Genomic DNA, 27,283 nt, shown 5'->3' with positions numbered 1-27,283 from the left:
ACTGGATGATTTGAAAAAGTCAAACTCCAGGTGTGTTTTCTACTCCTAACACTCCCTGTAACAGGCTTGGAGTATGCCAAATGCTGTTATAACTACGATGCTTCAACCTACCAAAAAATACTGTATGTGCATAACATAAATGGTAAACTAGCATTTTCAAAAGTAGGAGCAACTAGGAATAACTGAAGCCTACCACTGATGTAGACATGACTCTTAAGACTATGCATTTGTTTTGTTGCTAATCCTGTGATGCAACTTAAAACAGGAAGAAAGAATCCAACATGTTTTAGTTTCTTCATCAGCTTACGAATTGCAAGATGTTTTACAGCTGTCTACCTCTCCCTTATTGTTTCTGTTCTGCACTAGTTCCTCTAAAACGCTGGCAGAAGTGCAGTCAGTGCCTTGGAGAGTTTATCACCTTAAAATGATAGTGTTAGTCAATGACTGCTGTGCAGTGTCTCAACTCACTCCTGCTTCCCCCCCGCTCCAAACCATGCATTCCACAGGCGAAAGCAGGTTACCAGTGCACCAACCGTGCCACATGCGAGAGGAAGGCACCAACTTTATGTACCCACTCCACAGCACAAGCTTGTCATAGTGCAAGCTAGAGCCAGGAGCTGCGCTGGCAGAGGCCACATGCACACAGGACTCTGCCAGGCACAAATGGTGGTGGTTTCAGTCACGTCGTATATTGAATCTGCCGTTTCTCGCAGGGAATAAAAGCTGTGGCCTCACTAGCATGACACCTAACGCGATCGCTGTCAACCGCAAGGAACTCCTCAGGGCTCCGCCTTTCCCGCACCACCCGGAGCCTAGCTAAACGTGGAGCCTAGCTGAACACGGAGCCCGTTTCCTGGGCGAGGGAGCCGAACGGATCGGGCAGCGGCAACAGGCAAGTACGTTCCAGACCACCAGCGCTCCCGTTGCAGCCACAGCCGCCAAGGGGAAGATGATCGTGGCGGCGCGCGCTCGCCCGCTCGACGCCCACTACTCTCTCCCGCCCGCTCCGCGGACCGGGGGCGCATCCTCCTGCGGCCGCACGCGTGGCTGTACGCTCGAGCGGCTCCCGCCCCGGCGCCGCGTCACATGAGCGAGCCTCGCGCGCCTCCCTCCCCGCACTGCGCGCCTCGCTCTGGTCGTGACGCAAGACGGCGAATCTACGGCGCGCCACTTGTGACCAAGATCATCACAAGCGGAGGCGGACGGCTCCCCCTGTGCGGTAAGCGTGGCCGTAGAGAACACGGCCGCTTCCCTCCGCCGCTCGGCGGCGCGGCGAGGGCTACCGCTTTGGAGCCTCGCGGGGGGGACTTATGGGACCGCGGGGCAGTAGCTGGTCGGCGATCGGGCTGACGTCTCCCCTCAGGCTTTTTGGGCCTCTGTGCTACCGTCGTTTTTTTTGGTGCTGGTGGGCGGGCGGCCAGCGGCACTCCGATTAGCCAATCCCATCTTTTGTACCTCCCCCACCGCCTGCAGAGTGGCCGGGAAGCCCAGGGCGGGAAGAACGCCCCGCGCGCCCATTGGCTGCCTCAGCATGCTCAGGCCGCGGCTCTGCCCTTCCGCTCTGCCGCAGGCGGCTGGTGGTGGTGGGGGCAGAGGAGGGCCGCAGGAGGCGTAGGGGAAATGGAACGGGAGAGCCGAGTCGAGCTGGGCCAGAGGCCGGGCGCTACCCACAAAGGGCGAGCGGAGGGGCGCGCTCCAGCCGGTTGCGTTGCAGTCCCGGGGGAAGCGTGCTGTGTCCCACCTCCCCTTCCCTCCTCTATCCCCCGCAGCGGGGCTCTTCGTTGCCGCCGCGCACGCGCGGTCTGTGAAGCCGGGTGGGGCTGGCTGCGGTGGGCTGTCGCCGCTTTCTGCACCCGCTCGCCGGGTGGGACATGGAGGGGACACTGGTGGGCCCTTCTGGTCTCGTTAGTCGGCGCTCCACCTGGACGATACCGGGCTGCGGTGGCGATTGTGCGTGTCCCGGTCCGCTGTCAGTGCGGCGTCTGCGCAGGCGCAGCGGGGTGGGGGCTGTCCAGGGCTGGGGCTAGCTCGGGCTTCCTACTCAGCCTGGCCCGCTCCCGCGCCCAGCTACGGCGTGTGGTGCTGTACTCCGCCCGTGCCACTGCTTGCCCTGGCCCTCTGGAGCCAGTGAGGCGTGACGTGCCGTGATGCAGCTCTTCCTTCAGTGCTTTTGCTGCTCAACCCCCCCTTTTTCTTACTTTCCCCTCCCTTCCCGAAGGTCGTTATATCTTAAGTGTGGATGAGCTTGAGAAGTTGTGCGGTTGGAAGTGAGTGACAACGCGTGTGACAGGAGGAACTTTGTAAGCAGTTCTTAAAAGTGGTGATAAACGAATGGTGGCCCTTTTTGCCTTTACTCTGCTTAAATTGCCAGTCTGAGTCACGACACCTGAGCTCTCGTATTGTCAACATGGTTTGTAATCCGTAGGGAGTCAGTGGACTTTCAGGGGACTTCTCAGGTTGAGTAAGGAATCCGTGTTACCACAAATTGTGTAGCATTTCTAAAGAGCTGCATCTTCAATAGAAAAGATCATTAAACTAAAACCTATCTGGTTTAATTGACTTTTGAGGGATAGGTTATCATGCTTAATTTGACTTGTAATAGGTTTCCTGTTGCTTCTTTAAGTAGTTAGTGTGGCCTGTGAACCACAATACTCAAATACGGTGTTTTAAGGGGGAAGAAAAGTAAAAAGCATTTAGTTTGTGATCTGTATGCTTGTAGCCATTTGTGTGTGATCTCAAAATTTCTATAGCTAATAGTTTTAATCGCTTTCTTCCTGTACCCTTTTTTCTTCGTGTAATTGTTCTGATGCAGACTTGCAAGACCTTGAATTTGTCATGTATTCATGTTCACCTATATCATGCTAAGCATGATGGTAACACCTAGGGAGTAATAAAATACAGGGATCCAAAAGTGCAAGGGTATTGGTGGCAGGAGTGATTTGCTGATGGTGCAAAACAATAATAGACTAACATATGATTTAAACATTGGATGTAATTCGCTGTGATCTTTACCTTAATAACTAAAGGTGTGGCCTGTGAAGACTATAAATTTTATTTTTCCATTCTTATATCAGAACATGAGTAATCAAGATGTTTGCATGAGGCTGGAGGTTTGGATGTTGGGATCTATATTTTTCCCAGGTCACACCTCTTCATGAAAGATGAAGACAATTACTAGCTTCAGTTTGGTCTCTCTTGCAATCTCCTAGACTACTCACAGCAAGCTACATTCATCACAGAAGTAACATTACAGTCATTCCACCCTTATTTCATAAATTATTTCAGCATGGACATATAATCAGATTGTAGCTTTTATATATAAAATATGGAGCCTGGCAGTAATTGTATAATCCATACATTTTAAAAAAAGTCAAATGCACTGATGTGACAGCACGATGATGGACTGTGACTTTTTCAGTATGTTCAAACATGTCAGTTTTATTAGCATTTTGGGAAATGTAATTCAAACGACCTGAGTTAAATCCTTTACTATCCTGCTTCTGTAGGAACTGTTGTATCGTTACAGCATCAAAGATTTCTGATTTATTTGCACAAGAGTTTTCTTTGTTAGAAACTTTGGTGGTTGTGTTTGGGTTTTTTTATTTCTTTATTTTTAAACTTAAGCTGCGTTGTGTCCTCTTATAGAAAAACATTACCTAGAGAAAGAACGTGTGTGAAGCAGATGTCAGTTGCAGCACTCAGTACCGGTAATGAGGAAGGGCATTTTTTGTGTTGGTGTGCACATTGTTGTGGGCTTTTGGTTTGTTGTTGTTTTTTTTCTGGGTGTGGTTTTTTTCCCTTTTCTTTTCTCTGTAAGTCTTTATAGTGTATACAGACCGGGCCTTTTGTGCACAAGTAAGATTTGCAGCCAGGTTGGCATATGAAATGTAGTTGAACTGCAATTGTTGGGGTGTTCCTACATTAAATATTCTCTTTCTTGGGGAAACAAAAAGGGTGCACTGGATGGATGATGTCATGACTCAAATAAAATCATTGGTTTAAGATGTGTCTGGTCTAGTTATTCATTCAAATTAATGTGACAGTGTCATGGTGTTTCCTGACTTTACTGTGTTCACTTTTTAGATTGGTGTATAGGTTATTCTCTTAAAAGCACATCACCAAAAATAGGGCTTGGGGATGGGAAGACATGATTATTCTATCAGTGATTTTCTTTTTTATAAAGATTGTGGTGGTTGGGAAAGACCACCTGCTCCGCTGCTCACAAAGGTAGGTACTATGCCTTGATAGTTCAGGGTAGTGCACACAGTTGCCTGGCGTTGCTGCTGCCACCTCGGGTGTGGCTGCATAGTGTTTGGCTAGCAGCCATAAAGGCATGAACCTGTGTCGTCCCCCTGCCCTGGGAAACGAATGGAATAAGAAAAAACAGTATTTTGTGGTGGAAGTAGGAAGTGAATAGTATACCACACTGGTGATGCTTAGTGGTAGTAAGAGGCATAGGATTAACTATGGGTGTCTTGAGTGAATTTGCAGTAGGGCTGCATGTTTGGTGGCATTGCAAACCTGGCCCAGGGAGTCAAAGTTCACATGAGATCTACCCAGTAACATTGGAGTGGTTTAATCTTTGGTCTGTTTGCCTTTGCAACAGACATTCTTGGGGCATTACATGAACATGTATGGAAGTTCAAATAAAATACACCTACTCTAGACTGGTACTTCAAAATTTTTTGTTACTTCAGCCTGAGCTAGGACATCAGCTCAAAGTGTTTGTTGGCCTGTATGCATAAAAGCAGTGAAGAAGCAAAAAAAATGTAAATACGCTGTTCTTGTAATCTCAAATTTCTCACCAGCAGGAATTCCAAAGGTATCTTTTGCTTTGCAGAAGTTGTGTGTTTAACCACACCCACCTTCCTGCTTTGCATCTTTTAATGCTGGTGATCTGTTTCTATCATCTGCTAGTGAAGGGCCTGTAGGTACAGAGGAGTCTGTAGACTATTCTAGGTGTTTGTCTTAAGTATATGTGTGAGTTTCCTCATGTTACTTAATTTCAGCTCTTCAAAATGTGATTCTCTGTGTGAAGGTTGTGTTGCAAACATAAAACAACAGTGATGTATAGCTTCAGAGCAGAAATAAATCCACTTACCTTCTTTCCTTGATGCAAGAATGACAGTAAGTGCCAGCCAATTCACATGCTTCTTCACAAAGGAATAACCCAAGTGCCATTTAGAAACAGGCAATAGCGATCTTCCAAAGGTAAAATGCTGGTTTGCATGACTCATGACTGCTTTCCAGTCCTGCATTAGCAGAATTGTTGCTTGCTGATTTTTTGCTTTGTTTTGTTTGTTCTACAGCAGGTTGACTTTTCCTCCCCCCCCCCCCCCCCGAGTAGTCTGGCCTCCTAGCAAACTACTGTCTATAACATTGGGTTGTGTTTAACTGGGCTGGAAGGCTGCAGGTTTTCTTTGGTCCTTAGTGGTAGAGGTGTAAATACTGCCTCTGCCCTTTTGAGTCAAAAAATACAAGCTGTTCTCTGTGTGTTGTATATGTGATGGCCGAGGAAGAGACATGCAGAATAGCTAGGTTATGCAGTATTTCAGTGTCTAGTAGTGTCTAGATCTGGATATATACATCTCTCATCTTCCCCCCTCCCTACAAACATATATATATGTGTATATATTTTTATTTTTGTATTTTTTCTTTCCTGTCTGGTATTTTGTTGTCTCATTGTAGTTCAAAAGACATTTTTTTTACTGTCCTTAGCCCCATCCTTATTGTTTCACAAGTCTCTCTCAAGATAGAGGTGCGAAGATTAAAGTGTTAAAATTCACTGTAAGTACAAGGTGTAACAAAACTAATCCAAACAGCATTGTTAAGTTACCATTTCATAAAAAAATAAAAATTGCCATTTCATGAGGTATTTTTCTTACTGTATACAAACATTTCTGTGAGAAATATTCCATCAAGAAGTTTGAAAACTCTTGAGGTTCTGACAATTCTAACTTAAGCATAGACAGAAATGGACTGTTCTGGGGATACTTGGATGGTCTTAAGATGTCTGGTTATGGCTTCTGTGCATGTGAGTTCTCTTCTTAAGGCAGGTTTTTAAGCTTGGGCTTGCTTTGGGAGCGCTTATGGCCTGTGCCCTCTTCCATTCAGAGGGTTAGTGATTGGGTTTGCTTTTGGTAAGTTAGTAGAGCGTGTTTGCTGTAAACTTACAAGATAGTCCGCCCAGATCTGGTTTTAAGACACACCTTAGCAGGAAGAGACTTGCTTATTTTACCTGTGCCAATGAGAGGTAGCATGTTGGCATCACCCAAGTTCTGTGCTCGGGGGAAAAGCATGAATGGAGTCTCAGTTCACATGAAGAACCCTCAGACTCTGATCTTCTACTGCCTGGGAAGCATGGTGCTGGCTGTAATGTGTGTGTGCTCTGACAAGTCACACACCTGCAGCATGCCCAGAGCTTGCTGGAAGTACAGAGTACCCTACCCATGTTCTGCACCCACACAGGAAATCCTGGGTGGCCAAAAAGTGTCAGATTTCCTGGTGTATGGTGTGTAGGCAGTAAACACAAGACTTCTGAGGAGTATGTCTGAATGTTGTGATGCCCAGCATACAAGCCCATCTTTTCCCCCAAGAGCTGTGGCATAGAAATACAGCAAACTTGAGAAATTCAATAAAGGCAAAACACTCTAGCTCTTTGCAGTGTAACACATCTTCTGCAGGGGTGTATTGACATTGGATCTGGGACAATGGATATACAAGGATAGTAGTGATCTGTGTTGGTTTGATTTGTTACTTTTGTCTTCACTGGCACTGAAAATGGGAAGTGAAGTAAAGGCTGTTTCTTTTTGTGCTCCTCATGTGAGGCAAACAGATTTATCTTACTGGTTAAAGGAAAGGGGGTTCTTGCCTTATGTCATATAAGTTGTTAATAGGATATACATTTCTGAAAAGTCAAAATGGAAAAAAACCCATTGAAATCTAAGAGCATCTATAAGCTGCAGTTGTTTGTTTTGGCATCTCTAAAATGCAGTGCATACTCAAATTTACTAATTTAGCTTGTGTATCCTTTACTGGGCACAGCCTCATTGTTGTGAGTCAGAACTAATTTTTTTTGGAATGGATCCAATGCTGGTATCATATCATGCTGGTTCAAAGGTACAGGACATAAAAATGTTTTCTGGATGTTGTCTTCAAAATCTGCCAGCTTCTTTTCTGTTGTTTTCTGGTTTATTGGTACAACAATTGACTGATCTGAATTGCAATTTTTTTTCCCTCTCTGTTGTTCGCATTTTCATTTTAAATTATTTACAAGTCTGAGGCTTGGAAATGAGAGCCTAATGAATGCTTTTAAAAATAAAACCATCTTCTTTAAGCATGTTATGCTTCATGTTTTGAATTTATAATCTGAGTCTTAATGAATAGTTTCCTAGTTACTCTCATCTTAGAATTTATGAGCTGTCCTATTTACAAGTTTTACCTATACAATGGAAAGATAATTCCTGTTTACCTTAAATGAACTGTTCTTGTTAACAAGCTTAAACTGATAATTAGGGGTAATATGGCAATAAATACTGTCAAACCTTTTAACAACATGAGGATGCAATGTTTAGGTATTCAGCCTTTTCCCAGTGCATTCCACATAAGAAAGAGCACAGTGTTGTGGTTTTGGTATCTTGTATACGGATCAGGTTAATACAAAATATTTTAGGGAAAAACAGTAGCCTATAGGTCCTTACAGGAAGCAGGTTCATTCTGTCCTGCATTTAGGATGATATGCTGGTGCTCATATACTGTAATGTTGCTATAAGCCCTGTTGTGAGGCTTCAGATAGATGGCAGACATATGAAAGGACCCTGATGACTTCATGTATATGTGTATGTGGTGTTTTTGTAGCAGTTATTCTGCTGAAAAGAAATTAGTAGGACTAGTAGTAGTTGCTTTGTTTTGAGTGTGCGTTAATGTAATTGGATCAGGAAGGAAAGAAAACCTGGGACTAGAATTTGATGTCATTTACCTGACTATAAATTGGAATATCTCCATTTAGTTTAACAGAATTTTTTCAATTTGTGTCAAAATGATCAAAATCAGAACCTGACACAAGCTCTTCCTTTCATAATTTGTCCACACAAACCCAAAGAAATAAAAGTGAATTTAATTTATTTTTTGGGTGTGTGTGTCCAAATCATACCCCAGAAGACAGAGGTTGGTTTTTGAGAGGTTTTATAAGACAGAAATGTTACCTGATGGTACCAGGAACTTTGCAAATACGTTGCATGCAAACACATTTTTGTTTTAATTGTTTCTGACTGGACTTTCATTGTTAAAGGTACAGACTTGTGAATTTGTGAGTCACTCTAAATCTAGGTAGCTTGAAAATTCATGCCAAGTATTTTTTTGACTTCTTTGTGTGTGTCTGTCTTACTTTCTTTGTGTAGCCCAAGGAATTTGCAGTAGGGATGGCAATCTGAAGAAGGAAAGAAGGAGAGGAAGAGGCTAAAGAGAGAAAGCTGACATAGGTCTGACGTTGGAGTTGTCCCTTTTGCTGTTCCAAAGCAGACATCTGATGAGACATGAGGAGCTCCTTCTCTCAGAACCCAAGAATTGTTCTTGGGTGCAAAGTTGTTAGGTACTGCAGACAGTTGTTTGCAGAGGACAAGTATATCCTGACAGTGCCTTTTGCTATCTCTGTTCTGGCTACTCAGATAATTTTTCCAGGTAGAAAACATGCTGAGCTTTGCAGGTGAAGGCTGTCTTGCAGAGATGCCCTCTCTTTTCCTCCATTCACATCATCATGGATTTAGAATTTGCTAGTATCAATAAAGCGTGTTTCAATGTGCAGTCTTGAGTAGAATGTGTTAATTCGTTTTTTTTTGTCAGGATGGGTACCTTTGTATGTTGTGTGCATAGGGAGGGGACAGATTTCTGAGGAGGTGGCATTCAGGCAGAGGTGATACATTACACCAACTACTATAGACGGAGAGGCAGGTGAGCTTTCAGGCACAAAAGCCTGTCTTCAAATCTGCTGCTGGTACCATGATAATTAGAATGCACTTGAAAACAAAGCTAATCTCTGAAATTAGATATGAATGTAAGATGTGGGGTCAAATAATGTTTTGTTTATTCTTTTGTTACTCAAAGGTCATTAGACTTGTAATTACAGAGTTATGAGTGACCTAATTTGCCTGACAGTGCTGAGAGAAAACTTCAGTTGATGTCACTGTGGCCATGGTTTCATTTTGATTTTATTTCTTAATTATTTTTTATGCTTGTAAATTATATTTCTAAGCTCGTTGGTATCTGTTTTGGAAAAGGAGGATTACTTCACACATATTTCAATTTTGAGTTAACCACCTAGAAGGCAGAGAAACAAAAAATGGTATATTCACTAAAAGAAAAGTGCAGTAGGGATTTTGCTTTATAAAAGAAAGTGTTTATAGTGCTGGACTTGTGTAAGCCAGCTGATTTGCCAAGCATAAATAATTGCATAATTTCGCACTTTCCAGTAAAGTCAGACCCTGATTAAGAAGTTGACAGCCTGAGAGCCTCCGCTCTTTGACAGTGATGTCTGTATTCCCCAAATTGGTAGAAATTGCATCTAGGAAAACAAACTGAACTTTAAACCCTTTACTTTGGATGAGGACCCTTATTGACAAAGGGAGAATATTATCTTTCTTGAAAAGGTTTCCATACTTTAGATGTACACAGACTTCAGCATTTCTGCTTTCAGCTAGCATAGATTTTTTGCTGATACCAGATCTTCTCGCTGTCATGGTCCTCACTGTCTTTCAGTATGTTTGATATTCATATTTCTTTTTTATTCCTTCTTCCTTGCTGTGCTTTTTTTCTTCCTTTTCTTAAACAAATAGATAATATGGTAATATGAACTCTAATAGGAAAAAGGCATTGTTTAACTCAGTTGGGGTACTACTAATCCAGTCACCAAATGTAACCATAACACAGCATGCATTTTAATTATTAAATATAATGGAAACTTTGCATTTTAAATCTAGAGCTGTAAACCACTTGTTTGAAAATGCACAGTTCAGCACTATGATTTTAGCTTGTAGTAAATTACAAGGCAGTGTTCTTTGATCAGTTATTACAAGCTGAAGATTAGTAGCATTCAATGCTTGTGTTAATTTTGAGGGTACATACAGGAGTCACTGCAGGTCAAACTGAAGCTCAGTCATGTGTGTTTTTAATGATTTAGTAAGCTGGCTGGATAAAGCAATGTAAAAATGTATAGAAAATAGTCATGCCAGTCATTCCAAATGGGGGTAATTAAAAGACAACTTTTTAAGACTAGTACTCCCCCGAATTCCAGTAAGATTTGTTGTGAAAAGCCACATGGTTGAGCTTTTGCTTTTAGGTATTTGTTTGAATAGTTCTCCAAAGTGCTCCTAATGCTCCTTCGGTGCTCCTCCACTACATAGCAGCTGGCTGGTAGAACAAGTAACTGTTTGCTCATGTTTGTTCAATATCTGCTTTTGGAATTAATACATTTTAACCATAAATTCTAATAAATGTAATGAATAGAAATAATTTTATTGGCTATGCACTTTTTAGCTTAAAATTTTAAAATATTCTTAGTGCATGTGGATTTTACTGAATCATCATGAAAATTTACTATTTGCGACGTGAAGTCTTCAGGCTTGAAGTTCTGCTTTTTCAGAAGCAGGGGACATCATGTTATCTAGCAGCTCCAGTAGCTTTGGAGATGGCTTTCTTAGGTCACTGGGATGGCTGCTGTGCCATAGATGAAAGAATAGGCTGAACAGAAGGGTAGTAGCTCTGTGGAGTCACCATCTTCTTTCTTTTGTCCACATAGCAGCTCTCCTTTTCTGGGTTTAGGACTTCTAGCTGAGGAGGCCATCCCCTTTCTTTTTTTCTTGTCTCTGTGTATTGTATATGAGTTAGCAGTACCTATCTCAGGACACCAGATCTCACTGCAAGATACAGGCATTTTAAAGCTTGGCATTGATCAGTTCAGTAGTGCCTGACATCCCTGGTGAATGCAGACTTAATGTGATTTGGCCTGTTGAATTTTGGGAATCGAGAGCAGATTTTTGTTCCATAGGACCCATAGAGCATCCTTGTTCACCTACTTCAGCCTTCCCTTCCCCTTCGTCGTTTTCCTCTTGGTGATGTGATGTAAATGCCATAAACTGGTAACTCATTTTACAGTTGCAGCCTTTGCTATAGAGTCTGGTTGTTTTAAGGGTATATTTGCCATAGAGCACCAAGTTCCACATTCTTTCTTTGCTTCCTATTCACCTCTATTGATAATTGAATAATGATATAAAAATAATTATAGCTTCAATGTCTACTGCATGCTTAAAACTTATACTCTGTAGTTCTTTTACATAATGTACCTTTTTGAGTATGTGGCAGGATGTGGGAATTGGAACTAGCAGGATCTAAGTCCCCTTTAAGAGATCAGGCAGGTAACAAAGAAGTGTTCAAACCTCTGGGATGAAAGTTTCCTGCCCATATCTGTCTAAAGAAGACAGCTGTCTGTAACTGCCCTGACCTTGTAGATAAGTGAAAGAAAGTGTGTTTGTTAAAATCATTTAATTGGCACAGCTCTGGTTTTGTATCTTTGCCCATATGTTACATCAGCCATTGTGGGGATATATAAGGCTCTCAGATGTATTTTTAAAGTATCTTCAATCACCACACTGGAGTCAGTGACCAGTCTGCTGTGTCAGCAGGAGGGTATGTAGGTAACATGTTTTGGTTTTTTTTTTAGATGTGTTTTGGAAATCTCCCTAACTGTGTGTGACAGATTGATTCAGTCCAGCAAAGGATCTTTTGGTGAATGCTATATTTTTAACTATGACCACCTCTAAGCCTGATTCACTGCAGAGAACCAATGAATTTACAAAAATTTTTCATTTGTATTGTTGTGGGAGTAGATTGCAAACTATGTATGTTGGCCTCATGGGCTGTGGGTAAAGACTTGCTAAGAGAGAGCCTTTCCAGGTGAATAAAGTTAGTTATGGACTAAATAAAGGCTATGTTGGAACCCATGGCCTTGGTGGTTGCTTCTGCCAGCTTGACCAACTCACCAGCTGCACTGTGAGAACCAAGGGAGGGTTTGGCTCCCTTGCTACTTTCTGTTTCTTTCAAACTCTAAAAGAGTGACTCTGAAAATGAAGATACATCATGTTTTTGTGCTTTTTGTTGTGCTCTCAAGGAAAGCTGAAAATAAGATACTGGTAGTAGGAAATAGCCTAAGTTGTAGCCTACATCTCGAGGTCACAGGTTGCTTGTCTTTTTTTGCCTTGTTCCATGCTTCATTTTGGAATCTACCTTCTTACAGATGAATTCTTTTTCATGCTATATTAAATAAAGCCCTTTTTATACCCTTTAATCCTCTGGCATCCATGAGCAGTACCCAGTTCCTGAATTCTCAAGTCTTAGGTCTTTGAATTGGAAGAAGCCCTTTGTTAAATGCTTTGTCTGTCATTTGTTTTTAAGATGTGCTGGTTTGTTTTGTCCTTTGTCTGATCCAGATGATTTTAATGCTTTTTGTTGTACTTGCTTATTTCAATTTGTCCAGTTCCCAGATGAGCAGATGACTCTGGCAGTAGGCTAGGGAGATTTTCTTTCCTAGTCTGGCAGCCTGAACCTGGCAGGTCAGCAGGAGATGGAGGCACCCATCCACCCAGAGACTGCAGTGCAGCCAGCTGACCATCTCCCACTGGTTCCTTGAGGTGGAAGATGGGTCTGAATTGTGATAGATGGCCCTTATTTACTGATTTAAGTGATTAAGCATTGAAGTTTTTTTGGTCTGATTGCTTTTTTCCTTCTCTTACACCTTTTCTTGCCTTCCTCCTGGAACAGATTGTTTTTATTTTTATTGTTTTTTAATTTGTAACAGGAAAAGTACACCAACTCTTAAGTATGAAGTGAATTTTTACAGCCAAGTTATAAATTCCAAAAACTAGGGGGTTTATAATGGAAACACTTAGGGGGGAGAGGGGAGGGCAAGCTATAATACATATGTAACCTTTTTTCCCTCTCTTTAGTGAATAGACCGTTTAAACTAAATTAAGTAAAGGATATAAATTCTGTTGTTTCAGTTTTTAATATTTCATGGCTGATTTTATAGATAAAAATTACATTTAACAATAAATATGAAGGAAAATTTATACAGCCTGTTCTAGTTTGATATGGAACAGCAAATCCCATTTCTCTGTAGCTGTAAAGAAAATTCATTATAATGTCTTTGATTGTAAGAGATGGCTTCATTGTGATTAGTTACACTGATAATAAAACAACCTTTTTACAAATGGCACAAGATACATGAGCTCTCATGTGTCTGCCTTTTAATAGCATTGAATTTGTGCATTTGCTACCTTTATTCTGTAGTCTTTTTTTTTCATTTATAATTGGGCACCTACAAGTTATTAAAAATAGTCTAATGTAACTTAATTTTTCTTTTGAACCATTCTGGAGAAGGAGTTATGAATGCAGTTAAGGATTCTTAATTGTTGAGGTTTCAAAATACCCCCTCTAAATTACAAAAATGGGGGTTTATGTCACTTTGTTCAGTTCTGAATAGCAAGTCTTGGGGATAAAATAATGAAATCTAGGTATCTGGTACTACTTTACAAATCCTGTTTCAGCACCTAAAGAAATATCTTGACTTTCAGATGCCCTATTCCCAGTGACCTCAGGTGTATTTAGACATTTGTAGGTATTGAAGTCATTGAAAGCACAGGTAGGGGCATTAGGATGCCTACTAAGCAACTGGGAGTCCAAGTGTACACATATGGGGAGGGAAAAGGATTTTGTGAGGAATTCATGGCCATTAAAGGGGTATTTGTTTACATTTCCCATTGTACATGCATCTAAGAATACTTAGATCTTGTTTGCACTGTAGCACAGAATGAGTTTCATAATCTGTGCTGTTCCAGGGGTTTAACCAGTAAAATACTCTTTTTATTTTATAGAAATAATATGAGGTATTAGATTCTGGGAAAATGGTGCATAGACTGCACAACAATATTTCAAATTGCAAAATGGAGTTACAGGACCACTGCTAGAAAGGAGTTCTTTTCCTGCTTCACGTAAAAAGCAAACAAATTTGGTGCTTGTGAATAAGGAACGCTGCAGAGCTGATGAAACAGAAGTTGCATTTGATTATCAAATATTTATGAAATTTACTGGAAAGTGAATCTGAATCATGATGCTTGGGAACAATAGGATGTAATTCTTAAGTATTCTGGAAAATACAAGATGGAACAGCAGTTTCATTATGAAGGACACAAACATTTTTCCTTCTGCTACCTGTAAGCTTTAATTTTAGACTGTTGCCTCTTTTTCCATTGATGGCTAGGAGAAGTAGTCCTGTAGCAGTTGTGAAAAGTGTTTTCCCAGGATGAATACCAGGAAAATGACTATTGATGACTGAAACACAGAACCATATATACTGTTTTTACTACCTGTGAGGAAAGTGGGCTACACATGCAACCTTTGCTGTAGGGAGCAGTCTGCTTTCTGCACCTGCATCACTCCATCAGTGGAATTGGGTTGCTTGGTCAGCTGAGAGTGCAGCACCAAAACCCTGCCCTGTCTGTGTTGGGGCATCTGACTGTGTGCTGGCTGCTCTCTGCTATGATAAATCACCATGCAGGTTGCCTGTGAGGGTGAGCTTGTGGTCCCTTTCGATACTGAGGGTGCTTGAGCTGAGCAATAGCCTACTTAGTAATATGTCAATTTTTTCTCCTAGGAAAGTGCTGGAGCAGGTGCAATTTCTTACAATAGCTCAGTCTCCGGATACTTGCCCGTAGTTGCCACAAGTCTGTTTTCCGTGTTCATTAAAACCTATTGATCTCAGGAAAGTTTGTGGGATTGATTTTAACTCTGTGCTTTTCAGGGAATTAGTAGTATTTTAACAATAACACTCTGCTAACGCATTCTCCAGAGAGAGTGATGGATTGAGAAAATGCAGAGACTATGCACACAAGTTGCAGCTCTGACCCAGCTCCTGAGGTTCCCTTACCCAGGGAAGTGCCCTGTGTTCCCACTGCAGCCTCTCGTGATTACCCAGCTGTATCCAGGAAGGGTCTGGTAGCACATGGCTCTTCCTGCTCAAGAGGGATTTGTGGAGCAGGAGGCAACAACTGGGGCTATTAAGTTAATTGGCACATGTCTTTTTAGCCTTCAAAAAGAGGAGGGCTGCAGTGCCACCCTGATCACACCAGCCAGGTTAGCAGTGGCTCTGTGTGGCTGCTAGGCTCCAAAGGGGCAGGGAGACTACTTGCTGTTATTTCCTGGGGAGCTGTTTGATAGCATGAGTGCCAACCAAAGAGTCGAGTTTGTGGTAAACCAACAGCTGAAGGAAATGCACTGTAGTCTTGTGTGGCTGTTACATGGTGTGCTACAAAATAAGGAGAGCAAATTGCATTCTAGATACCGAAGTAAGAGAAAACTAGTAAGCAAGGTGCAGTTCTTGGATGTAAGAGAATGAAAGTGCAGGATTACTTTAGGTATATAGCAGTGGTCAGGTCCCCAGTGGAACTGTTCCTGGTGCTGCACTGCATGCACCATTTCTCCAGGAGAAATGAACATTTTAATGGTCAGCTGAGTCCTTTTTTGGGAATGCACTTGAACAGGTGTGCCTTGTGAAGACAAGGAGGAATCCTGCTCACACTGTGCACATACTTAGGTGTATTGCTTGTTCTGGAAGATAGCTGCTAGATTTTAGTGATCACTTTTAAATTTTCTTCCCTCCTTCAGTTCTAGCTGGTTAGGAACCATCCTTGGAAGATCTGGTTTCACTGTGGGACAAGGTGGATGCTGCTGCAGCATCCCCCAGTCCTTTCCCAGCTGTACAGAGCCTTTTGCTACAGCACTGCCTCCTCCCTTTTCACCTCTGCTCTCTATCCATTGACCAAGAGTGCATTTTGATGAGAAGAAATGGGAGCCTGCTTGGCCTTCAACCTCTTTCCTGTCCTCTGCTAGGGTGCAGGCACCTGTTGTGAAGGACTTGAGCATTGACAAGGAAAGAGGCTTCATGTCAAATTGACAGCACCTATCTGGTCTTGTGCAAAGCATTCGACACTGTTCTGTACCACACTGTTTTCTTTAAATTGGAGAGACATGGATTTGATATCAAGGCCATTTGGTGGATAAAGAATTGGATGGATGATTATGGTCAGTGGCTCAATGTCCAAGTGGAGACCAGTGATGAAGTGGCATTCCTTAGTGGTTGCTACTGGGGCTGGTGTTGCTTAACATCTTTGTTGGTGACGTGGACAGTGGCATTGAGTGCACCTTCAGCAAGTTTCTGACAACACCAAGCTCTGTGCTGCAGCTGACCTGCTGTAGGGAAGGAATGTCATCGAGAAGAACCTGGCCAGGCTTGAGAGGTAGACCGATGCAGGCCTCATGATACTCAACAAAGCCACGTGTGCAAGGTCCTTCACATTGATTGGGGCAATCCCAAGGGTAAATGTAGACTGGGTGATGTGTGCATAGAGAGCAACCCTGAGGAGAAAGACTTGAAGGTGCTGGTGGATGAAAAAAATGAATATGCCAGCAATGTGTACTTACAGCCCAGAAAACCAGTTGCATCCTGGGCTGCACTGTGAGTGTGGCCAGCAGGTTGAGGGAGGTGATTCTGCCCCTTGCACCTGAAGCACTGTGTCTGGCTCTGGTGTTCTTAGTGTCAGAAAAACATGGACCTGCTCAAGCAGGTCAACAGGAGGGATATGAAGATGATCAGGTGGCTGGAACACCTTGCTTATGAGGACGGGCTGACAGAGCTGGGGTGGTTCAGCTTGGAGAAGAGAAGGCTCCACAGAGACCACCTAGCAGTCTTCCAGTATTTAAAGGGAGCCTACAGGAAAGGTCATGTAGAGTGATAGGACAATGACTAATGGTTTTAAACTAAAAGGTATATGTAGATGAACTGTAAGGAAAAAAATTCTTTACTGTGAGGGTTATGGGGCACTGAAACACATTGCTTGGAGAAGTTGTGGATGTCTCCTCCCTTGAACTGTTCAAGGCCAGATGGGAGAGAGCTTTGAGCAACCTGGTCTAGTGAAAGGCATCCTTGCCTATGGCAGGGGAATTGGAACTGGATGAGGTACCTTCCAACACAAACCATTCTATAATTCTTTGTTGTGCCATTGTAGTAGTACTTGACTGGTATCACAAGCACCAAAGAAGTCACAAATAATTTTTGTATCATCTCATGTTGCCAGTGCTTGGACTGATGATGCCTCCATCACACCTGTATGTTTGTTGTCTTGTATTGGTTTCCATCTGTTGACACAGATGGTGTCAGTAGAAGTATGTAGCTTTAAAAGGCATTCAGCAGCTTCAGCTGCAGCATGGTGTTGTTCACCTGAAAGCAAGTAACAGTCAGTACAGAGGAAGTCAAGCTTTGCAGTTATATATGATTTAAGTGATGATCATCTAAGGTTACTGGTTGGGGGAGGGGAAATCCCCTTCTGTGGCAGAGGAGATGGCAGCATTGTTGCGATTACTTGCACGTACTATACCATTAAGGGGAAAAGGTGTGATTTGACATGCAGCTTTCCCCCTGCACATTAAGGGTTTATACCCTCCCTAGCTGAGATCTGTGTACAGCTATCATTTTTTTTCTATTAATTTCTAATTATGGATGTTAATTTCTCTTCGTAAGAGATCCAGTGGTACAAAGAAAGGAAGCCTGGTTCTTGCACTTCGCTGAAGTGTGCTGGGAGGACTGACACATTGTGGCAGGGATTTGGGGCAGCATCTATCAGAGAGAGCCCTTCTAGTGCACCCTGGTGCAAGGTGGCCCCCCGCTTCCACCGTGCTTCTCCTCCATCACCCTCTGCCTTATTTAAGCAACCAAGCTGGAAAATCAATACTGAAAAGAAGGTTAGTTTCATATGCCATGTGGGATTGAGCTGGAATACTTGTAATGTGCTCACTTCCGTTTCATTGTACAGAAAAGCAGGTCTGGTCTTCAATAATGAAGTTTTTGAGTATGTCTGTGGAGTTATTTCATATATACAGACACGTAAACAGGTACATTGCAATGAGTACCTGTTCTCATTGATTGTACTATCAGCTGGTTTTCTGTACATGTGCTTACATCTACATGTAACATATAACACATTTCTGTCTGATCTGCTTTTCTCAGATGAAATGCAATAATTACTTCCTCGTGTGAAGTGGCCACCAGGTGTCATCAGAATGCTTTTATTTTTATTAATTTCTCCTTTTCTTTAGAAGTGTGTGTACACTTTGTTAATCTTCTCTGGAAACTTTGTTCATATACTCCACAAATAATCCTAAATCCTTATGTTACCCGTTCAGACAAAACTTGAAGCTCTTTTCAGCTGAGCTATTCAAATAAGCAGCTGACTAGAGGCAAACAGAATGGAGAACAACAGCGAGAAGCACGTGTGTGTATGTACAGGTTGCTGTGTGCAGTCTTTACAGTATTAACAGACAGCGAGTATGCTTATACATACATCAAGGGTGGGTATCAGCTGGATGGGACCAATCTTTATCAGCGGTACCCAGTGTGAAGACAAGGGGTAATGGGCACAAACCTGAACGTAAGAAGTTCCGTTGAAACAGGGGGAAGAACATCTTTAATCTAAGGATGACAGAGCACTGGAACAGGCTGCCCAGGTGGTGGAGTTTCCACCTCTAGAGACATTCAGAACCCTTCTGGATGTATTCCTTTGTGCCCTGTTTTAGGTGAACCTGCCTTGGCAGGGGGCTTGGACTTGATGATCTCCAGAGGTCCTTTCCAGCCTCTACCATTCTGTGATTCTGTGTGATAGATACAGTAGCTAAACCATTAGAATGCCATCGAAGAGCTACAGGTGAGGTAATTAAAATGATTATTGAAAACATGTTAAATTCCCCTTTCTATTTTATGCTGTATCCCCTCCTTAATGCCTTGTCTACAGTTTTGGTGTCCTTACTTCACACTGAATGTGTTTGTTGGATTTTTATGTCTCTATTTATTTTATACAGCTGTGAATTTTTGGCATACTTGCATTAGTTGTGGATAACATCCATTCAAACTATTACCAGCCTAGTTTTAATTTAAAATTGTACTGGTTGCATTATTTTTTTATATTCAGTGAACTATGCCTCAGCCAATAGCTGGCTAATTAATTGAAGTGCTCAAGATCTTGTTTTGTTTGTTTTTCATATATATATAAAAAAGAAACAATGTTTCTCTCTTCCCTGCAAGAAAAAAAAAAAGCCCACATTATTCCTAGTTTGTGATTCCCTTCTGAATCTTGGTGGAAGTTACTGAATGATTCCCTTCTGAACGCTGGTTCCTAGCTGGCAGAGAGCGAGCTGTTTGTGTTGGCCTTTTCACCTGTGCTGGTGCTGCTGCCTAGCCTAGGCTGTTCAAGCTGTGTTAGAAGATGTGTCCTAGGCTGTGATGATGGAAGCTTTTTGTTGCTTTTCATATGATACAGTAGTTTAAAACAAGGGCCAAAGTAATCTCTTTTTGTCTTATAGGTTTAACTTTCAGCAAAAGATGATGTAAATTTACTAAATGTTGGCAAGTATTAAACACCAGAATAACTGTGCAGGAAATTCACACCACTCACATTTTAAAGAAGAATAGAGTCAGGAATCCTAGGACTAGGTTTCTAGGGTAAAATTTTCCAGTGACAGTTTGCAAGTAACAGCAGCTTGGTTTTATCTTTTGCTACTGAAGTATAGGAAAAAACTAAGTCTTCCAAACTGTTGTTGTTGGTGGTGGTTGGTTTGTTTTCCCTTTTTCTCTTAAGCGTCAGTGACAGTGCCTGTGTACTTCTGATGAATTCTAGTGTGGTCCACTATCTGTAAGAGGGTGCTACAGCCTATGGTAGAGCAGAGATTTAAACTGCCTTTACTTTTTTACTGCTCTCTAGTTTTAATGGGTGGAGTTGGTGAGAATTCCATTGCACATGAAACCATGTTCTAAGAACTCTCACAGAATGTGGGATTCACTTGCATGTGAAAAAAAATGTCTTTCCTGAAAGTATCTTTCATGGATCTGACAAACACTCTGAAGTTTTTTGAGAACACTTGAACAGTGCTTTTAACTCACAAATAACACAGTGCTATATGTTTTTCTCTGGGATCCTCCAAAGTTTCTGTTGTGTATTTCTATTACAGTTGCTATATATATATGCCATACTCTGCAATTGGTGAAAGAAGAAATCTTTGAATCTACCACTCAGAATAGAGGAATCTTTTTAAATTTCCAGAATTTCAAGATCTGAAGGTTATTCAACAATTTTTAGGAGATACTAGTGCATCTCCTCTCATTCTCTAACTTGGATGTGCATTCCTACTGATTCTGACTGCACTCAAAATGAGATCTAAACACAGTATCACAGTATTACTAAGGTTGGAAGAGACCTCAAAGATCATCAAGTCACTGCTGCATTTAGCAGCATTTGCCTCTTTCTGAAGTGAGTGGCTGATGAACTAGGGAGCCTTCTCTTTGTCTCTTCCTAGTTTTTTTTTTTCTTTTTTTTATGGTGGGAATTAATTGTTATATTTCTTATGTTAAAAATTCATAAATTCCTTTATGTTGGCCATTCCTTCCCATCCAGAAGGACTTTCAGTGGTTTGACAACTGAAGCAAGGATGTGAGTGGTATTGCAGGGCGTGTTTCCCTGTGATGTCGTTACAGTTCTTTCTGGTGCCCACAAGAAAATGGAGTTAATGGGTGCAGGTATATTGCAGTTTTCAGTGGTACAGCTGTGATGACTGTCAGGGGACTTTACTTTTGTTACTTTAACAATCATAGATACATGTGGAAGCTTCAAAGTCTTTAGTCTTTGAAAGCCTGTAGTTTGTTGGGAAGCCTCCCTGGAGGTGCTGGTGCTCCAGGAAAAGGAGTGGCTTTGCACAAACAGGCTCATGATGCAAAGCTTGAAGTTCCAGCATTCTTGAGCTACAGTGGAAAATACATGTTTGTAATGGATGGCATCAAATATTCCTCAAAATAAAGGTGATCTTTGTTCTGTTTGAACCAACAACCATGTTGTCCTCTGTATTCCATTACTGAGGAGACTATTCTCTTGAATTAGTCTCTCTGAAGGAAGTGAGGTAATTTTGTAAGGCCGTAAGACAAACCTATGATTTGATTTAGGGAGGATGTTATGCCCTTGAATATGAGAAGATGTTTATTTGACACAAAGGTTGTATGTTGTTCATGTCCAGTTTTGTGCAGGCTATTTAAGAAGCTGCTCGTAAAAAAAGATTTTGCTTCATTGTATCCATTATTTCATTGTAAGAATTGTCTGAAAAAGGGGAATTTTTACTGGAAAAAAAGAACCACCTCTGTTTTCCATATGTCACATCCTTTACAAATGCTGCAGATTGGGTATTGAATACTTGGAGACAGTGATACTCTGAGAAATGCTTTGGGAATTCTAATGCCAGGATTAGCATAAAAAATAAAAACCAAAGTGGAATTTAGTAGAATAGAATAAACCAAGTTGGAAGAGACCTTCAAGATCATCAAGTCCAACCTATCATCCAACACCACCTAATCAATTAAACCATGGCACCAAGGACCCCATCAAGTCTCCTCCTGAACACCTCCAGTGATGGTGACTCCACCACCTCCCCGGGCAGCCCATTCCAATGGGCAATCACTCTCTCTGTGTAAAACTTCTTCCTAACCTCCAGCCTAAACCTCCCCTGGTGCAGCCTGAGACTGTGTCCTCTTGTTCTGGTGCTGGTTGCCTGGGAGAAGAGACCAACCTCTGCCTGTCTACAGCCTCCTTTAAGGTAGTTGTAGAGAGCAATAAGGTCACCCCTGAGTCTCCTCTTCTCCAGGCTAAGCAACCCCAGCTCCCTCAGTTTCTCCTCATAGGGCTTGTGTTCCAAGTCCCTCACCAACTTTGTTGCCCTCCTCTGGACGTGCTCCAGCAAGTCAACATCCTTCCTAAACTGAGGGGCCCAGAACTGGACACAGGTAGTTGTGAGTGTACTTTCTGTGGGTTTTTCTGTACACATCCCTAAGACTTCCCTTAAAGAGCTGGCAAATGACCAAAAAGAGAAGTAAATAAAATTGTATTGAGCGTGAAGTTAGGAAACTTTGCCAGTTCATTACAGGTTTATGGATCATCACTAAACTGCTTGTGCTTCTGATCTTGATTTAAGATTACTACTTTCTAAATTTCATCTGAGGATTAGGGCAATGCAAGTCTCACATTGAAAATCTTAACTGCACTATGTCCACCTGTTGGCATAGAGGAATTAATTACATACTATTTTTTGGATCAGAGGAGAAAAATGAGAGAAAAAACTCAACTAAAATGTTCTCCTTTTCCATTAAAGAAAAGATCTTCTGTCCACAAGTAAGTAATGCATATGCATAGAACTGTAGCAGATACTGTATCAATATACAAAAATATCATAGTAGGAAAAATACAGAAGTCTGTGTTGATATCTGGTAACAAATGTTATTGGCAGCACAGGAAGTGGTATTTTTCTCATTTTTTTCCTGAGCTGATGCTGAATTGTGACTGTGGGTTGTCTTTTAGATTAGATTAAACAGTGAAACAAAATTTCCATGATTCTGACTGTTTGGAAATCCCAAGCATGAATGAGTTGAATCTTCAGCTATATTGGTTTCTTTGACACCACCAAAGTATCATGTATTAGGCACCTATAATTTAAAAATGCATGTGTCTCCTCATGCATTCTGCAAAGATTTGTCTCTTTGGCCTTTGCAGATGTGATTCATATAACATAAATGGTTTGCTTCTTAGTGTCTTGAAAACACATCTCGCTTCTTTTGGATCGCTGGAAAATTCTTGAAGAAAATCACAATGTTAAAGACTTAGCTGCTATTTCCAGTAGAATTATGAAGCTTAGCTTTTTCTATGCAAAAATGCTGAAGCCACAACAGGTTTCTACCCAAAACTCAGGAACAGTGGCATGCTGCAAGGAACCTTAAAATCTGATAGGTAATGTATGACTGTCTCCAAGCAGAAGAATTTGTTAACCTGAAGCTAATGTGGCAAATTAATTTTTGGTCATATCCTTTAAGAATCTGTTCAGCTATACTTGATTTATATGAACATTAACAAAAGATTTATGTTACAAAAAGTCAACCCACTTTTGAATTACAACAGCTTCATTTTGAACATCACATATGATGTTGAGAGTTCTGTTTGACAGAACCAGGTTTTAAGCAATGGAAATACTGAGGAATTTGACTGGTCTCTGCTTAGCCTGTGCTTGATCCTGTGCTCTGGTTCTCTGCCGTGTTGTGCCTGGTGATATCATTGGTACAGTCCTGGAGCCTGTACATTTTCTGGTTTATTTCTGCAATACATAAAGTGGTTAAGTACTTGTGTACTTTAAATATTTGTTACTTGTAAAAATGTAACCAGAATCTTTGAAAGGTGAAGGCAGAAGGAAAAGCATGAGAGCTTGCATCTTGGCATTGTTTTTGTCCTTGTTGGTCCATGAATAAGGTAGTTCAAGAGCTGCTGTTCTCTACTTCTACTGCTATGTGAGGCTGCCAGCATTACATTGACACTCAAAGGCCTAGTCAGTGACACCATTAAGTGGGAGTTAGGCTTAAGCATGCACCTTAGCTTCTGTGGCTGCAGAGGATTACTTGTTACATTTAGGATGTGTTTTTGGTTCCCTGTTGATTTAATTAAATGCTGACAATCCCTGTGCCAGACTAAGGTTTGATCCAAGATTAATTTTGCAAAAAGACAGACATTTAACCTAATGTATCACTGGGAATATAGAGACTTGAACTGCCATTGATGTCTTCTCCGATGCACTAGTTCCTGTATTAATACCAACTATAATTAGTGTAGTAGCTTTGATGAGAGCAGAGGTGAATTGGCTTATGCAAGGTGATGATTAGGATCACCCAGAATTGTGACCAGTTTGTTGCTTTGCCATTGTCCTCTTGTCTCGTGACAAATCTGAGAAGGGGCTTTCTGGGGAGGAGTTTACAGCAGAGGAAGCACTGTAGGCTTGCTCCTTTTGCCTAGTGGAAGCTTATGATATGCTAAATGCATCCTTCAAGTAGTGATAGTCATTTGTGCAATAAAATAGTGATAGTTGTCTGAGTGAAGATCATAGTGGGGACAAACAGAGACATGGTTCAGTGTTGTGGTCTAGATCTTGTCTTAGATGTGGAGAACTGTCCACAGCTCAGCAAACTACTGACTAGGGTCCCAGAAAAAGTAGTCACAGTAGCCACTAAGTGTCTACCTCAGAAGATGTGCTCTTGTCCTAAAAGCTACTGTAAGAGGCAATCAAAAGAAACTGAAGGCAGTTTCATTCCTTAGATTAATTAATATAGGAATGATTTTAGAGAAACAAGAGCATCTACTTCACAGTTGTTTTCTTTCATAGAAAATCCTTCTGGATTATGGTTTCATGAAGGTGAATACTCCCAGGTAGTGATATTTTGACACAGTTCATATGGAGATGAGACAGAGGCAGCTGAATCTGAGAATGGTGTGAGGGGGGAGATTATTTTCATAAAAAACTCAGATGTGAGGTAGACAGAAAACTGGCAAGGCATGTGATTAATTGTTGCTATACCTAACTTGGTAACACTTGTTCTTAGTTGTGGGGATTGATGTGAAGATGTTGACTGCATTTAGGAGTACTGCCTGGAAATGAAGTGGAGTGCATCCCTGGTCTGTGTGCTAGAAGTGTATCATAAAATGAAGGCAGAGAGAAGTGTCTCCATTTACTGCTCACTGAGAACTGGAGAAATTAGGGAAGAAGGCTGAGGCACGAGGCTCTTTTGCATATTTGTATTGCGTATTGTAATTTCATACTGAAGCTATTGGCAGCACCTATGAGATTTGTGGTTTGCATTTTTCATTTGCCTTGCAGCTAGTTTGTACAGTTTACAAAAATAAGAGAAATACATATTTATTTTTTTTCCTGAGATTTGAAAAAATCCACAACTGCTGCAACAGAATTGAGTTGAAGACAAGGTTAGATGCCAGAACTGGGATTATGATCTGAGATTTTTGGTAAAGCATAGAGTAGGATGAACTTAGAATCACAGAATGGTTTGGGTTGGAAGGGACCTCCAAAAGTCATCTAGTATAAACCCCCTGCAGTGAGCAGGGGACCTCCTCCATTAGATCGGGTTGTCTAGAGCCTAGTCGAGCCTGATCTTGAATATCTCCAGGAATGGGGCCTCAACTACCTCACTGGACAGCCTGTTCTAGTGTTCCACCACCCCTCATTGTAAAGATCTTGTTACTAACATCCAGTCTAAATCTACTCTTCTCTAATTTCAAACCATTGCCCCTCATCCTATCACTGCAAGCCTTTGTAAACATTCCCTCTGCAGCCTTTTTGTAGGGCCCCCTTCAGGTACTGATGGGCCACTATTAGGTCTCCCCAGAGTCTTCTCCAGGCTGAACAGTCCCAGCTCCCTCAGCTTGTCCTCATAAGAGACGTGTTCCTGACCCCTAATCATTTTCAAGGCCTTTCTCTGGACCTGCTTCATCATTCCCTTCTTGTGTTGAGGGTTCCTGAGCTGGATGCTCCAGGTGAGGTCTCACCAGAGCAAAGCTGCAAAATTGCCTCTCTTGACCTGCTGGCCATGCTTCTTTTGATGCAGCCTAGGATGCAACTGGCCCTCTGGGCTGCAAGTACAACTGTTGGTTTACATCCAGATTCTCATCCACCAGAACTCCCAAGTCCTTTCCTGCAGGGCTGCATTCCTCAGGATGACCCCTAGCCTGTATTGATAATGAGGATTGTTCTGGCTCAGATGCAGGACCCTGCACTTGGTCTTGTTGAAGGACATGTGGTTTACCTGGGCCCTCCTCTGTGGGAAGAGGTTGTTTTCAGATAACTATACTAGAACACGCCTCTCCAGCTTGTCCAGGTCCTTTTGGATGGCATCCTGTCCTTCTAGCATATTGACAGCATCACTCAGCTTGGTGTCACCTACAAACCTGCTGATGGTGCACTCGATCCCATTGTCTATATTATTTATAAAAATAATATACAGTACTGGTCCCAGTATGGAGCCCTGATGGACACCACTTGTTACTGCTCTCCATCTAGACTTTGAGCTATTTACCACTACCCTCTGCATGTGACCGTCCAGCTAATTCCTTGTCCACCCATCAAATGCATCACTTCTATTCCAGTGAACAAATACCAGGAAGTGGAGCTAAGCCTGCAGATACTGCATGCAAATAATCAGCCATGTATTTTGAGATTTGCATGTGCCTAGTGGAGATGAGCTCAATCTGCACTGGTGTGACAGAAAAGGTGCCTTGTGAGACTACTGATAATGGCCTGTGAAAGCTAGGAAACATCCACCCTCTTGTGATCACTGTAGCTTTGGATGAAAGTGGCTTGTGATTTCTGTCAGAGGTTGATCTAAGTGTGACAGTGCTTTATGATTTAAATTATAAGATGGCTTTAAATGAGAGGAAAGTATGGTGTGGAACCACCAGTCCCTTACATCTATATATCTGTACCTGTATCTTTATGTCTATATATCTATCTTGAACATGTGAATTTTGGTTGATGGAGACCCCCCTGATATTGAGATATAGCCTTTGATAGCAGAAATTTCCAATGCAGGTATTAGTTCACTGCTGGACAGATTCTCTGATAAATCAGATGGTCTGAGAGGAAAGTATCCTATAAAGAACATGGACAATTGGTTTGAGAGTGTAAATTCCCTTGTACAACAAAGGAAAAAATTGCTATTCCTCCCCAGGCCATGGAAAAGGAGAGTGGTTTGATCTCAGTGGTGGGCTAGGAACCTGCTGTGGAGGTGAAAGGAAGGACCCATGGCCACTCTGTGCAGACTGTTAAGGATGGAATTGTAGCACTCATCACTGAAGTAATTTCTTGATTTTTTCTAAACTATATTGCTAAAGCTGTTATGCACTTAACATAATTTTCATCTGATCTTATTTCTGAATCCCAAACAGTGCTCATAGTCCTTTTCCAGGGTAAGCTTGCACTTCACAGGCTTCATCCTGCTCTGCTGTTAATGGCTGTGGTGTTTTTGAACACACCAACTATATGCTGATTTACACCAGCTAAGAATATAGACCTGATGGCTTTATATCTGACCAGTTATCATAGTTTCTATCAGGTTGTAGTGAACAAAGAAAAAAAAATAGTGTGTAAGACTCAGAAAACCACAGTTAGAGAAGCAATATCTGGATTCTCCAAAGGGCTCCTGTGAGCTACAGGTGGATTTTCTCCTGTTCTTTAGGTACAGCTAGCTCAGTATAGGTTTGATCAGTACTTTAGCTCAGAGACCTACAGTTGAAAAACTGTTCAATGTAGGCAACTGCTGTGCACT

At 41.8% G+C, this 27,283-nt stretch overlaps 1 protein-coding gene across 1 annotated transcript in view; it reads left to right on the top strand.

Moving 5' to 3' along the window:
* The first annotated feature begins 1,142 nt into the window (after positions 1-1,142).
* The window catches only part of ZNF407 (zinc finger protein 407), a 354,410-nt gene continuing 328,269 nt past the window's right edge, over positions 1,143-27,283 (top strand). The window contains exon 1 of the mRNA XM_054164093.1: positions 1,143-1,219. The gene's annotated coding sequence lies outside the window, so the exon portion shown is untranslated. The remainder of the gene's footprint in view (positions 1,220-27,283) is intronic.

This window comes from Dryobates pubescens, chromosome 9 (assembly GCF_014839835.1).
Source record: "Dryobates pubescens isolate bDryPub1 chromosome 9, bDryPub1.pri, whole genome shotgun sequence".
Classification (NCBI taxonomy): domain Eukaryota; kingdom Metazoa; phylum Chordata; class Aves; order Piciformes; family Picidae; genus Dryobates; species Dryobates pubescens.
The sequence above is the reverse complement of the archived record's forward strand: the minus strand, read 5'-3'. Positions and strand labels throughout refer to the sequence as shown.